The sequence below is a fragment of the Arachis stenosperma genome, chromosome 9, assembly GCF_014773155.1.
Source record: "Arachis stenosperma cultivar V10309 chromosome 9, arast.V10309.gnm1.PFL2, whole genome shotgun sequence".
Classification (NCBI taxonomy): Eukaryota; Viridiplantae; Streptophyta; class Magnoliopsida; order Fabales; family Fabaceae; genus Arachis; species Arachis stenosperma.
This window is the reverse complement of record NC_080385.1, coordinates 91,503,720-91,517,349: the sequence shown is the minus strand read 5'-3', so window position 1 is coordinate 91,517,349 and position 13,630 is coordinate 91,503,720. Positions and strand designations below refer to the sequence as shown.

Sequence of the window (13,630 nt, the reverse complement as noted above, 5' to 3'; positions counted from 1 at the left end):
GTCTTGACCATCTAGCACTTTTTTCTGAAAAGGTGCCAAGAGACTAACCTGGTTTTAAACTTGGAGAAATGTCACTTTATGGTGACTGAAGGAATTGTCCTTGGGCACAGAATTTCGAACAAGGGAATAGAGGTGGATCAAGCTAAGGTAGAGGTAATTGAAAAATTACCACCACCTGCCAATGTTAAGGCAATCAAAAGCTTTCTGCGGCATGTAGGATTCTATAGGAGGTTTATAAAGAATTTTTCAAAAATTGCAAAACCTCTGAGCAATCTACTAGCCTGCTGATACACCATTTGTCTTTGACACAGAGTGTCTGCAAGCCTTTGAGACTCTGAAAGCTAAGCTGGTCACAGCACCAGTCATTTCTACACCAGATTGGACATTAGGATGAGAAGTCATCTTATGCTAGCTTTTCAAGTATTTTTCACTTGTTTCATTAGGTTTTATGTACCTTCTTGCATTATAAGTAAGTGATTTGGAATGAATTTGCATGGTTATGTTAAATCAATCAACCATCAATTAATTGACACAAAATCATAGGATTCATGCTGGAATTAGTTGATTTTCTGATTAATGCAGATATCTTGTGAATTTGGTGATGCTTTGTTTGGTTGGTTTGATTACTTATAGGTGAAGAAATGGTGGAAAAAGGAATTTTTGGCACACTTTTGAAGTTAGAGCACGCTTTGGACATTAGGCCACGCTTTAAAAAGCGTGGCCCATGAGAATAAAGTGTGGCGTTCAACAAAGGAGCAAGAGCCAGTGCTCAATTACCCATTGGAGCGCCCAATGCTGCACCAAGAAAGCTAGGTTGAGGGAGCAACAAAGAGATGTAGCACTCTCTATTTGAGCGCTGTGCTCACAAAGTAAGTGCTAGTATGGAGAGGGCAAGCAAAGGCCAAGGGTGCTACGTTGAGTTTTCAAACTGAGCGCTCAAGGGAGCCAAGTAAACAAGGCTAGTGCTCAATTGGAGAGAGCGCTACGTTAACTCTTTTACCTTTTTCGGGCTCCTACCAAAAGAAACAAGGCGCAACACTCCCAAAATGAAGCAGCCAAGGTTCGAACCATGCACACAAAGGCGTGCTACGCTATACCATGCAAGGAAATTTCTAGCAAAAGGAAGCTAGCAAGGTTCGAAGAGGGGCACACACGCATAGAAAGGGCACTACGTTTTCTTCACTCACTGAGCGCTACACATGATGAGGAAATTGGCAAAAGGGGACAGCCAGGGCTCGAAAGTGGAAACCATCACACAAGGCATGTAGCGCTACATTAAAACTCTTCATTGAGAATTACACTGGAGGGCTTGGCACGAGCCCAGGCACAAAGCAAAGGAGCGCTACGTTTTCTTTCTTAACTAAGCGCTCCACTGGAGGTGGCCCTTGGTCCATTTTCAATGAAAAGCCATCTTGGATCCACCTCTTCACCAATTTGAAAAGCCCACTCCAAATTCTAAAAAACAAAAATAGAAAGTGTATAAATAGGAATTTATTTGATTTGTAGAGATTCTTTACTTTCACTTTTACCTTTAGCTCATTTTTAGTTTTCATTTTGTCTTTGAATTTGGGATTTTGGGAATTGGATCTAGCTTTCTGTTTTGATTTTCTTTTCTTCTGCAACTTCTGCTATCTGTTCTTGGAATTTAAATTGAGATTGAAGAGCTTCATTGATTCTAAATCTGAGAATCATCTTTCACCTCTCATCTCAATGGTTCTAAGGATTGGATCTAAGTTTCATTTGCTATTTTCCATTTTATTTCTTCTGCAATTACTTTCTTCTTGATCAAGAGAGCAATTGAGATCTAGATCTTCTTTCTAATCTCATTTCTCTTCTTCGATCTTCAATTTATCTTTAAGACTTTCATAATTGAATCAAGTCTTCTTGCTGTTTGTTCCTTCAAGCAATTTTCCTTTCTATTTTGCTACTGAATTGAGTCCATTCATCTAATAGCTTTTTGATATGCTTCAATTTCCATTTTCTTGTTGAATTCAGAATCCCAGCACCCAAATCCCTTTTACTCTTAAAACAATTTACATTTCTCAGCAATTTAGCTTCAGTAATTTAGATTTCTTACATTTTAAGCTTCAGCCATTAACATTTCTTGTAATCTAAGTTTTAGTCATTTACATTACTTGCACTTTAAGTTTCAACTCAATTTACATTTTCTGCACTTTAGATTCTGTCAATTTCCCCTTTCGCTTTTATTTTCATGCAATTTAGCTTCTGTTGATCACAATTCACTCAAATCATCAACTATTTGCTTAACTAAATTCATCACCATACTAAAATTGCTCAATCCATCAATCCCTGTGGGATCGACTTCACTCTTGTGAGTAATTACTACTTGATGCGACCTGGTACACTTGCCAATGAGTTTGTGTGGAATCGTTTTTCCCTCATCAAGTTTTTGGCATTGTTGCCAGGGATTAATTTAGATTGACAATGATTAAGTAAGTGGTGGTCTAGATTAAGCACTTTTTCTTTGTTTTTCTTTATTTTTGATAAGCACACTAAGTATTTGAGACTTTGTCTCTACTAACTCTCACTGCAGTCAAGCTACAGAGTGCTCTGTTTTTCTTTTTGTTCTGGTTGTATGACAGAAGCAAAAAGAGAGGTATCCACCTCTGGTGACATTGATGAGAGAACTCTTCGAAGAATAAAAAGAGAAGCCAGAGGAAAGGGAATTATTGGTGAAGAGGAATCAGAGGAAGAGAACTAGGAAATGAAAGGAAATGCTCCTAATCCACCAGAGGGAGTGGCTAACAATAATGGCCAGCCTCAAAGGAGGGTTCTAGCCTCCTACACTTTTTCTAATCCAAGGCATTGTGGGAGTAGCATCCTTACCCCCAATGTCAATGCAAACAATTTTGAATTGAAGCCTCAACTCATCACTCTTGTGCAGAATAATTGTTCCTATGGAGGAGGCCCACTTGAAGATCCAAACCAATATTTATCCACTTTTCTGAGGATATGTGACACTGTGAAAACTAATGGTGTGCATTCTGACATTTACAAATTGTTGCTGTTTCTATTTTCCCTAAGAGACAAAGTTACTCAATGGTTGGAGTCATTTCCAAGAGATAGCATCAACAATTGGGAAGATCTAGTGAACAAGTTCTTAGCCAAGTTCTATCCTCCCCAAAAGATCATCAGACTCAAAACAGAGGTCCAAACATTCACTCAGATGGATGGAGAGTCATTGTATGAGGCATGGGAGAGATACAAAGCTCTAATCAGGAAGTGCCCACCAAAAATGTTCAATGAATGGGATAGGCTTGAAAACTTCTATGAAGGATTGATTGAAGCACTTGATTATTCTGCTGGAGGCTTAGTACAACTCATGAAGACGGCTGAAGAGGCTCAAAATCTCATTGACACTGTAACAAACAACCAATACTTCTATGGTCATCATAGGCAACGCCAACCAGCTCAAAGGAAAGGTATATTGGAGCTTGAAGGAGTGGACACTATTCTAGCTCAAAACAAGGTGATGCACCAACAAATCCAGTACCAAATGGAGATGATGGCCAAGAGGATTGATGGCCTCCAAGTTACAGCAGTGAATACAAGTCAACCATCACCTACATGGGGGCAAAATAAAGAAAACCAAGAGGATCAGCTGCAGGAACAAGTTCAATATGTACAAAACCAAGGTTCTGGATCAAATAGCTTTCATGGATATACTTACAACTCTTTCTGGAGGAATCACCCAAATCTGAGATGGGGAGACAACCAGAATTAAAACCAGTAGCCATGGCAAAGAAATTTAAACCAAAACAACTCAAGAAACACAAACCACCAAAGCCATCAGCAAACTAACCAAAACCAGTACAAAAAACCACAAAACAACCACCCCAATTCCAACTTCTATCCACCCAATAATCCATCAACTAACCAAAACACTTTTTACCAACCCTAAACACCCCATAATCAACCATAACCACCTCAAGACTCCCAAAGAATCTCCAACTTGGAGATAATAATGGAAAAGATGATGAAGCACCAAGAGCTAACCAGCAAGAACCATGAAGCTTCAATGAAGAATCTAGAAAGACAAATTGGTCAATTGTCTAAGCAAGCAGCAATTGAGAAACCAGCAAGCTCACTCCCAAGTGATACCATTCTAAACACCAAAGAAGAATGTAAAGCCATCCAGTTAAGGAGTGAAAGAACCTTGGTGAAAGACAAGGAAACTAACAAGAAGCTTATGGACAATGACAAAAGGCCAGCTGAAAAGGATGAGACCAACATCAAGGAAGAAGACAAGCAAGATCAGGAGAAGCTTAAAGAGAAAGAGGAGCAGCTACAAGCTTCAAAGAAAGGGAAGCAAGTTATGGAAGGATCATCACAAGAATAGAGGAAGGAAGTAAAGACCTACACACCTCCTCTGCCATATCCTCAAAGACTACAAAAAGAACTCAAGGATCAACAATTTCCTAAGTTCCTTGACGTCTTCAAGAAGCTGGAGATTAATATCCCACTTGCTGAAGCATTAGAGCAGATGCCTCTATATGCCAAGTTCTTGAAGGAGCTCATCAACAAAAAAAGAAGCTGGCATGAGAAGGAAACCGTTATGCTCACTGTTTCAGGGGTTACCTGAAACTGTGGGTCGATCTCGGACGAGATCTTCTGTGCTGGTCGGGGCTGTTGTGTCCGACTTGGTGATGATGCTAATCCTTCGCTCCCGGAGGGTGGGGGGTACCTGCAAAGGACTCCGATGCTTAAGTTAGCAAGGGTATTAAACAGGTATTGAGTAGAATCAGAGTATGAGTTATACCTGGGTGCTCTAGTGTATTTATAATGGTGTAGAGTGACCTCTTTAGATGAGATAAGTTAGTTATCTTATCTTATCTTTATCTTTATCTTTGACTGGGGTCCTCGTATCCTCAAGGGAACCGCCTTTATCTCTACGGGCTTGGGCTGCCCTTGGATTCGGGAAATGTTCCTCTATTTGGGCCCTTTATTGGGCTTTCCTGTGACTTGGCCGAGCTCTTTGAGAAGAGGTTGGGTCATCCTGACCTGAAGAGGTCAGTCGATTTATCTGTAGAACATCCCGGGTCGGACAGCTCGACCCAATGTATGAACAGTGCCCCTGCTCGAGCTCGGTCTTCCTTTTTGAGGTTGAGCCTTTAGTTTTAGGACTTCGATCCTTCTTTGGTGAAGCCGAACTCGGGAATTTTGTCGATCTCTTTTTGTAGAGTTCTACTTGAATGCGGAACGTTTCTGTTTCATTAAAAAGCGCGCGGCCTTGCATTTTAGCGCTCTAGCTTTTGGAAATGTGCGACGGTTTTAACTCCTTCATTAATGGGCTTTTAATGCTCCGCTTTCTCTGGGACTCTTTGGTTTTAAACTTCGTATTTGAAAAACGATTTCTCTTCTTCGTAACCTTCTTTCTCTCTTTTCTGTTTTCTTTGTGATTTTCTTATTTCCCTCTGCGATTTTTGCTTGGCGATCGTTTGGTGTTGCTCTTGGAGTGCAATTCTGGTTTCTTTCTATCTTCACTTTCTTCAACGCTTCTTCTTTTCTCAGGTTGGTTCTTTTCCCTGCTTCTTTACTTGCTTTGGAATGTGATTCTTCAATAAAGTTTTGATTTTGCCTGCCTCTATGTTGGAAAGCTTGAATCTTTATTGCCATGCTTGATTGTCGCTGTGATGTACGTGTTCTGGTCTTCTTTTTGCTCTTCCGTGTAGTGTCTCTAGGGTTTTGCATGTTGCCGCTGCTTGAAAAAGGTTTCTCCTTTAGTAGGTTTAGGTTCTGTTGGTAGTTTTTCTTTTGATGAAGATGATGTTTTGATGATTTCTGATGAAGACAATGTTTTGATGACTTTCTGCTTCGGGTATTATATCAAGTTTGAAAGGACGGGGTTGTTGCTGGGGTGTGGACTTCGTAAATCTTCTTGGGTTCTTGTACTGTGGCTGCCCCCAAATGGTGCCCCAGGATTTTTAGCGTAAGTCCTGGGGAATCCTTTTGTTGCTTGTAATATGCTGGGTTGTGCGGTCGAGTTGTTTTGCTGCTGTCCGAGATGTGTTTTATTAATCCGATATTCTTTTCTTTATTGTAGGACTAGTTTGTCTTATGGCTTCTCGCAAGAATATTGTTGAGATGTCTTCCCAAGTCCCTGAGGGCATGGCCGATTGGGTGGATTCCATGGTTCTTCTATGTCTTTCAGTGGTGAATTCTGACTTCTGTAAAGAGCTGCGAAAACACCATAGGGTTTGTGGTAGTGGTGCCCAAGAAGGGAATTATGATCTGGTAGCGCCTGATTCCAATGAGAGAGTTTGTTTTCCTACTTCAGTCGAGGGGGAGCGTCCCTATTTTTATGCTTATGAATATTTCTTTAGTCGGTTGGACATTACTTTTCCTTTTTCCTCTTTTAAGACCGACTTGTTGTGGTCTTGTAACATTGCTCCATCCCAGCTTTATCCCAATTCGTGGGGTTTTATAAAAATTTTTCAGCTGCTGTGTCAAGAGTTAGGCATCAAGCCTTCTCTAACTCTTTTCCTCTATTTGTTTGTTTCGGCCAAGCCTGGGGCCTCTTCAAAAAAGAAAGCTTCTTGGGTTTCCTTTAGATCTGCTCAAGGGCACAAAGTCTTTGCCATGTATGACGAGTCCTTTAAGGACTTTAAAAACTATTTCTTTAAAGTTCGAGCGGTTGAGGGGGTTCGCCCCTTTTTTCTTGATGAAAATGATGAACCTGCTTTTCCTCTTGAGTGGCAAAAGAATGTCATGGTGTCTCGGTATAATTGGGAGATGTTGGACGAGGTCGAACAGGCCTTTGTGAGTGTATTGGAGGATATTTGGGGGGAGCCTCTGCATCTGGATACTAAGAAATTTCTGTGGGACCCATCTTTGGTCCGAAATGTGTTGGGTACTGACTGTCGTGCTTTCATTTTATTCTATTTTACCCCTGTGATCCATGACTTTTGTTTGTTGATTCTGTCTTTTCTGTTTTTCAGAAATGTTGAAAAACAACGACTCCATGAAGGCTTTCAAAAAGGCCAGGAAGCCAGCCGCTGCATAAAACATCTCAGTCAAGGCGGCTGGGGAGGGGTCTTCTCAAACCATCATGAAGCCGCCCGTGCCGAGTTCCCTTGTGCCGAGGAGGGTGATCCCTACTCCTCAGGTTCGCCTGGCAGATCCTCCACAAACTTCTGCTGCTGCTTCTGGTGCTCCTCCCTCGAAAAAGCAGAAAACATCTGAGCCCTTTAACCTGGATGCCCCGGATTTTGATGTTGTCGAGTTTGTCGACCAGCAAATTGCCGCTTATGGTGGGCTTTCCATGGATGATGTGTCCCTTCTTCAGCACCTAAATTTCATCACCAAAAATAGTGTGAAGATGGCACATATGGGTGCGGCTATTTTCCGAACTGTTCAGGGTATCCCGATTCATGCTACGAAATCCTTCATGGAGGAGGCTAAGTCGGAGTTTGATCGGATCAAAGGTCTGAAGGAGGAGTTGAAGGTGAAGTTGGCAAAGGTGGAAAAGGAATTGGAGGGTGAGAAGGCTAGTTCTATTGCCTTGGCGGCTTCCTTGAAGTTGGCTGAGGACATGGCATTGAAGCACAAGGATAGCTATGTCTCAGCTTATAGGGAGTTGGTGCATCTCCGAGATGACTTGGAAACTGCTCGGGTTGATTATGCCGAGCTCCAGGGTCATCTTGTAGGCAGCGTGACTGCCGCCTATGAGAACCTGAGGGAGCAAGTTCGGATTATTGCCCCTGATGCCGACTTTTCTCTCTTTAGTCTTAATAATGTAGTAAAGGATGGCAAGATTGTCCTGGATGATCCTGATGATGATGTTGAGCCTCCTCCTATGCATTCTCTTAAAGCTTCTGCTATGCCAGTCTCGTCAGCCCCATCGACCGTAGTTGAGCCAGATCCTGATTGTCAGATCTTGAGTCGAGGCATCGGGACGGTGGATGCGGTGCCTCTCCAGACTCGTCCTCCTTCACCTCATGTTGATGCCGCCAGTGGGGGACTTTCGAATTCTCTTTAATTATCCTTGGTATATTTTGGCATGGCCCGGCCTGTGGGCTTTTGAACTTTTCATTTTGTAAAGCATGCTTCTGACTTTGGTACTTCTTTTTAGCAACTTTATCTTCGTTAAACAAAATAGTCTCCAAACTCCTAGGGCTGACTTTTGATGGCTCCTTAAGTTTGTTTATTACTGCGACTTGTGTTTGGATTGGACCTTTTTGCTTTATGTTTGTAGCCCGACTTCTGTTAAGGCTGAGTCCACCTTGTGTGTTGGTCTTCTTTCTTTGTCCCGAAGTTTATTTTTAGCAATCCATTTCGGTTAGACCTTTTGTGAGGTTTCTATTAGGATTTGCTTTCTAAGGTTTTCGGGTGGCCATTTTTATCATGTCGAGCTCTTACGAGTTATTTCTGTAATTCTCTTTCTTGGACTTTGTTCAAGTCTCTTTCAGGGATTACTTTATAACTCTTTGTTGTTTGTGCCGACTTCGTCATGTCGGGCTCTTCTGGGTTATTTCTGTAGCTTTATCTTTCCAGGCCGACTTTGTCATGTCGGGCCCTGTTGAGTTGCTTTGATAATCCTCTCTTTCGGACCCTGTTTTAGGTCTCTTTCAGGGATTATCTTTTTGTAGCTTTTTCCTTCCGGGCCGACCTTGTCACCTCGGGCCCTGTAGAGTTACCTAGTAATCCTCTTTTTTAGACCTTGTTTTAGGTCTCTTTCAGGGATTACCTTTTTGTAGCTTTTTCTTTCCGGGCCGACCTCGTCACGTCGGGCCCTGTCGAGTTATCTAGTAATCCTCTTTTTTGGACCTTGTTTTAGGTCTCTTTCAGGGATTACCTTTTTGTAGCTTTTTCTTTTCGGGCCGACCTTGTCACGTCGGGCCTTGTCGAGTTACCTGGTAATCCTCTTTTTTAGACCTTGTTTTAGGTCTCTTTTTGGGATTACCTTTTTGTAGTTTTTTCTTTCCGGGCCGACCTCAGCACGTTGGGCCCTGTCGAGTTACCTGATAATCCTCTTTTTTGGACCTTGTTTTAGGTCTCTTTCAGGGATTACCTTTTTGTAACTTTTTGTAGGAGTCCGACTTCGTCATGTCGGGCTCTTCGAAGTTATAGTAATTGATGAGCGGATAATTTATACGCTTTTTGGCATTGTTTTTAGTATAATTTTAGTAGTTTTAGTTGAGTTCTTAGTATATTTTTATTAGTTTTTAATTAAAATTCACTTTTCTGGACTTTACTATGAGTTTGTGTGTTTTTCTGTGATTTCAGGTATTTTCTGGCTGAAATTGAGGGATCTGAGCAAAAATCTGATCCAGAGACTCAAAAGGACTGCAGATGCTGTTGGATTCTGACCTCCCTGCACTCGAAGTGGATTTTCTGGAGCTACAGAAGCCCAATTGGCGCGCTCTCAACGGCGTTGGAAAGTAGACATCCTGGGCTTTCCAGCAATATATGATAGTCCATACTTTGCCCAAGATTTGATGGCCCAAACCGGCGTTCAAAGTCACCTCAAGAAATTCCAGCGTTAAACGCCGGAACTGGCACCTAAATGGGAGTTAAACGCCCAAACTAGCACCAAAGCTGGCGTTTAACTCCAAGAGGAGTCTCTACACGAAAATGCTTCATTTGCTCAGCCCAAGCACACACCAAGTGGGCCCGGAAGTGGATTTTTATGTCATTTACTCATCTATGTACACCTTAGGCTACTAGTTTTCTATAAGTAGGACCTTTTACTATTGTATTTTCATCTTTGGACATCTAGTTCTTAGATCATCCAGAGCTTTTGATCATGTTTTTATGATTGAACTCATTTTGGGGAGGCTGGCCATTCGGCCATGCCTAGACCTTGTTCTTATGTATTTTCAACGGTGGAGTTTCTACACACCATAGATTAAGGTGTGGAGCTCTGCTGTACCTCGAGTATTAATGCAATTACTATTGTTCTTCTATTCAATTCCGCTTGTTCTTTGTCCAAGATATCACTTGTTCTTCAACTTGATGAATGTGATGATCCGTGACACTCATCATCATTCTCACTCATGAACAAGGTGACTGACAACCACTCTTGTTCTACAAGCATCTGAGGCTTAGTGAATATCTCTTGGATTCCTGATAACACGATGCATGGTTGATCGCCTGACAACCGAGTGCTCGCCTGACAAACGAGCCAGCCATTCCGTGAGATCAGAGTCTTTGTGGTATAGGCAAGAACTGATGGCGGCATTCAAGAGAATCCGGAAGGTTTAACCTTGTCTGTGGTATTCTGAGTAGGATTCAATGATTGAATGACTGTGACGTGCTTCAAACTCCTAGCAGGCGGGGCGTTAGTGACAGACGCAAAAGGATGAATGGATTTTATTCCGGCCTGACCGAGAACCGACAGCTGATTAGCCATATGCTGTGACAGAGCATGGGAACATTTTCACTTAGAGGATGGGAGGTAGCCACTGACAATGGTGAAACCCTACATGAGCTTGCCATGGAAAGGAGTAAGAAGGATTGGATGAAGACTGTAGGAAAGCAGAGAGACGGAAGGGAAGGCATCTTCATTCGCTTATCTGCAGCTCTCACCAATGATATACATAAGTATCTCTATCTTTATCTTTATGCTTTATTCGTTTATCACTATACACATTTGAGTCTGCCTGACTGAGATTTACAAGGCGACCATAGCTTGCTTCATACCACCAATCTCTGTGGGATCGACCCTTACTCGCGTAAGGTTTATTACTTGGACGACCCAGTGCACTTGCTGGTTAGTTGTGCGAAGTTGTGTTTATGCCATGGTATTGAGCACCAAGTCTTTGGAGCCATTACCGGGGATTGTTCTGTGTATTAAAAAGTATTGATCACAATTTCGTGCACCAAGTTTTTGGCGCCGTTGCCGGGGATTGTTCTTGAGTATGGACAACTGACGGTTCATCTTGTTGCTTAGATTAGGTATTTTTCTTCAGAGTTCTTAAGAATGAATTCTAGTGTTTCATGGTGATCTGTTGAAATCTGGCTGGCTGTGAAGCCATGTCTAAACTTATTGGACCAAGTTTTCAACTGATCATCACAATAGCTTGTTGATCTCTATCAATCTTGCTATTGGAGCAATGATCTGCTAAGGCTTGGCTGGCCATTGGGCATGTCTAGTGTTTTGGACCGAAGCTTTCTTTGAAAGCTTGGCTGGCTGTGAAGCCATGTCTAATTCCTGGACCGGAGTCTTAGACTAGCTTTGCAATGATTCCTGGAATCCAAACTGAGAATTCTGAAATCTTTATTTTCTATTTTCACATAATTTTCGAAAAAAGCACAAAAAAAATTCACAAAATCATAAAAAACCAAAAATATTTGATGTTTCTTGCTTGAGTCTAGTGTCTCATCTTAAGTTTGGTGTCAATTGCATGCATTCATTCATGTGTCTTAAGAATCTTCAAGTAATTCTTGATGATTTCTTATTCTGATCTTTGAATTCTTTTGACTTGAGTGTTTATGTGTCTCATGTAGTGTTAGTAGTATACAAACTGCTAAGTTTGGTGTCTTGCATGCATTGTTATTTGTTTCTTGTTGCATTTTAATTATTAAAAATCCAAAAATATTTTTAATTTGTGTCTTTTCAAGTCAATAATAAAAGAATTGAAGATTCAGAACATACTGCAGAGGAATTACACAGAAAAAGCTGAGCATTCAAAAATGCCCAGTGAAGAAGACAGACTGGCGTTTAAACGCCAGCCAGGGTACCTGGTTGGGCGTTTAATGCCCAAAGAGGTAGCATTTTGGGCGTTAAACGCCAGAATGGATGCCATTCTGGGCGTTTAACGCCAGGATGGTGCTAGGGGGAAGATTTTGTCTTCAAATCAATTTTTTTTTCAAGTTTTCAAAGTTTTTCAAAATCAAATCTTTTTCAAATCATATCTTTTCAATCAAATGTTTTCAAAATCAATTTCTTTCCTTTTTCAAAGATACTTACTAACAATTAATGATTTGATTGAACATCTCAAGTATATTGCCTTTTCTGTTGAGAAAGGTTTAATGTTTGAATCATATCTTTTCTTGTTAGGTAAGTAATTAATCAAATCTTTTTAAAATTGTTTTCAAATCAAATCTTTTTAAAAAAATTGTTTTCAAATCATATCTTCTCAATCACATCTTTTTCAAAATAAGTTTTCAATCAAATCTTTTTAATTTCTAATTTCAAAATCTTTTTCAAAAATCACTTGATTTCTTTTCCACATTGAATTTTCGAAAATTATCAATCAATTTTTCAAAATGTTTTTGACATCTTCTTAATTAATTTTCGAAAATTCTCTTCCCTTCTTCCCACATCCTTCTATTTATGGAGTACTACTCCTTCTTAATGCACAATTCGAACTCTATCTAATCAAGTTCGAATTCTTCTACCTCCTTCTTCTGTTATTTTTCTTTTCCTCTGACACCTCAAGGAATCTCTATAACTGTGACATAGAGGATTCCACATTTTCTTGTTCTCTTCTCTTTCATATGAGCAGGAACAAAGACAGGCATTCTTGTTGAAGCTGACCCTGAACCTGAAAGAACCTTGAAGCGAAAGCTAAGAGAAGCTAAGGCACAATTCTCTGTTGAGGACTTGACCGAATTCTTCAAAGAAGAAGAACCCATGGCAGCCGAAAACAACAACAATGCCAACAATGCAAGGAAGGTGCTGGGTGACTTTACTGCACCTACTCCCGACTTCTATGGGAGAAGCATCTCTATCCCTGCCATTAGAGCAAACAACTTTGAGCTTAAGCCTCAATTAGTTTCTCTAATGCAACAGAATTGCAAGTTCCATGGACTTCCAATGGAAGATCCTCATCAGTTTTTAGCTGAGTTCTTGCAGATCTGTGACACAGTCAAGACTAATGGGGTTGACCCTGAGGTCTACAGACTGATGCTATTCCTTTTTGCTGTAAGAGACAGAGCTAGAATATGGTTGGACTCTCAACCTAAAGAAAGCCTGGACTCTTGGGAAAAGCTAGTCAATGCCTTCTTGGTAAAGTTCTTTCCACCTCAAAAATTGAGTAAGCTTAGAGTGGAAGTCCAAACCTTCAGACAGAAGGATGGAGAATCCCTCTATGAAGCTTGGGAAAGATACAAACAATTAATCAGAAAGTGTCCCTCAGAAATGCTTTCTGAATGGAGCATCATAGGTATTTTCTATGATGGTCTATCTGAACTATCCAAGATGTCCTTGGATAGCTCTACTGGAGGATCTCTTCATCTGAAGAAGACGCCTACAGAAGCTCAAGAGCTCATTGAAATGGTTGTAAATAACCAATTCATGTACACTTCTGAAAGGAATCCTGTGAACAATGGGACAAGTCAGAAGAGAGGAGTTCTTGAGATTGATGCTTTGAATGCCATACTGGCTCAGAACAAGATATTGACTCAACAAGTCAATTTGATTTCTCAAAGTCTGTCTGGAATGCAAAATGCACCAAGCAGTACTAAGGATGCTTCATCTAAAGAAGAAGCTTATGATCCTGAGAACCCTTCAATGGAAGAGGTGAATTACCTAGGAGAACCCTATGGAAACACCTATAATTCTTCATGGAGAAATCACCCAAATTTCTCATGGAAGAATAAAGAGAAACCTCAATAAGGTTTCAACAATAATGGTGGAAGAAACAGGTTTAGCAATGGCAAGCCT

The 13,630-nt window shown here is 40.9% G+C and overlaps 1 non-coding gene across 1 annotated transcript; it reads right to left on the bottom strand.

The window, feature by feature from the left end:
* Window positions 1-13,003: 13,003 nt before the first annotated feature.
* On the bottom strand, window positions 13,004-13,111 carry LOC130952733 (small nucleolar RNA R71). The gene has a single exon (XR_009074909.1). It is a non-coding gene; the product is annotated as a small nucleolar RNA R71 (small nucleolar RNA).
* Between the last annotated feature and the right edge of the window lie 519 nt (window positions 13,112-13,630).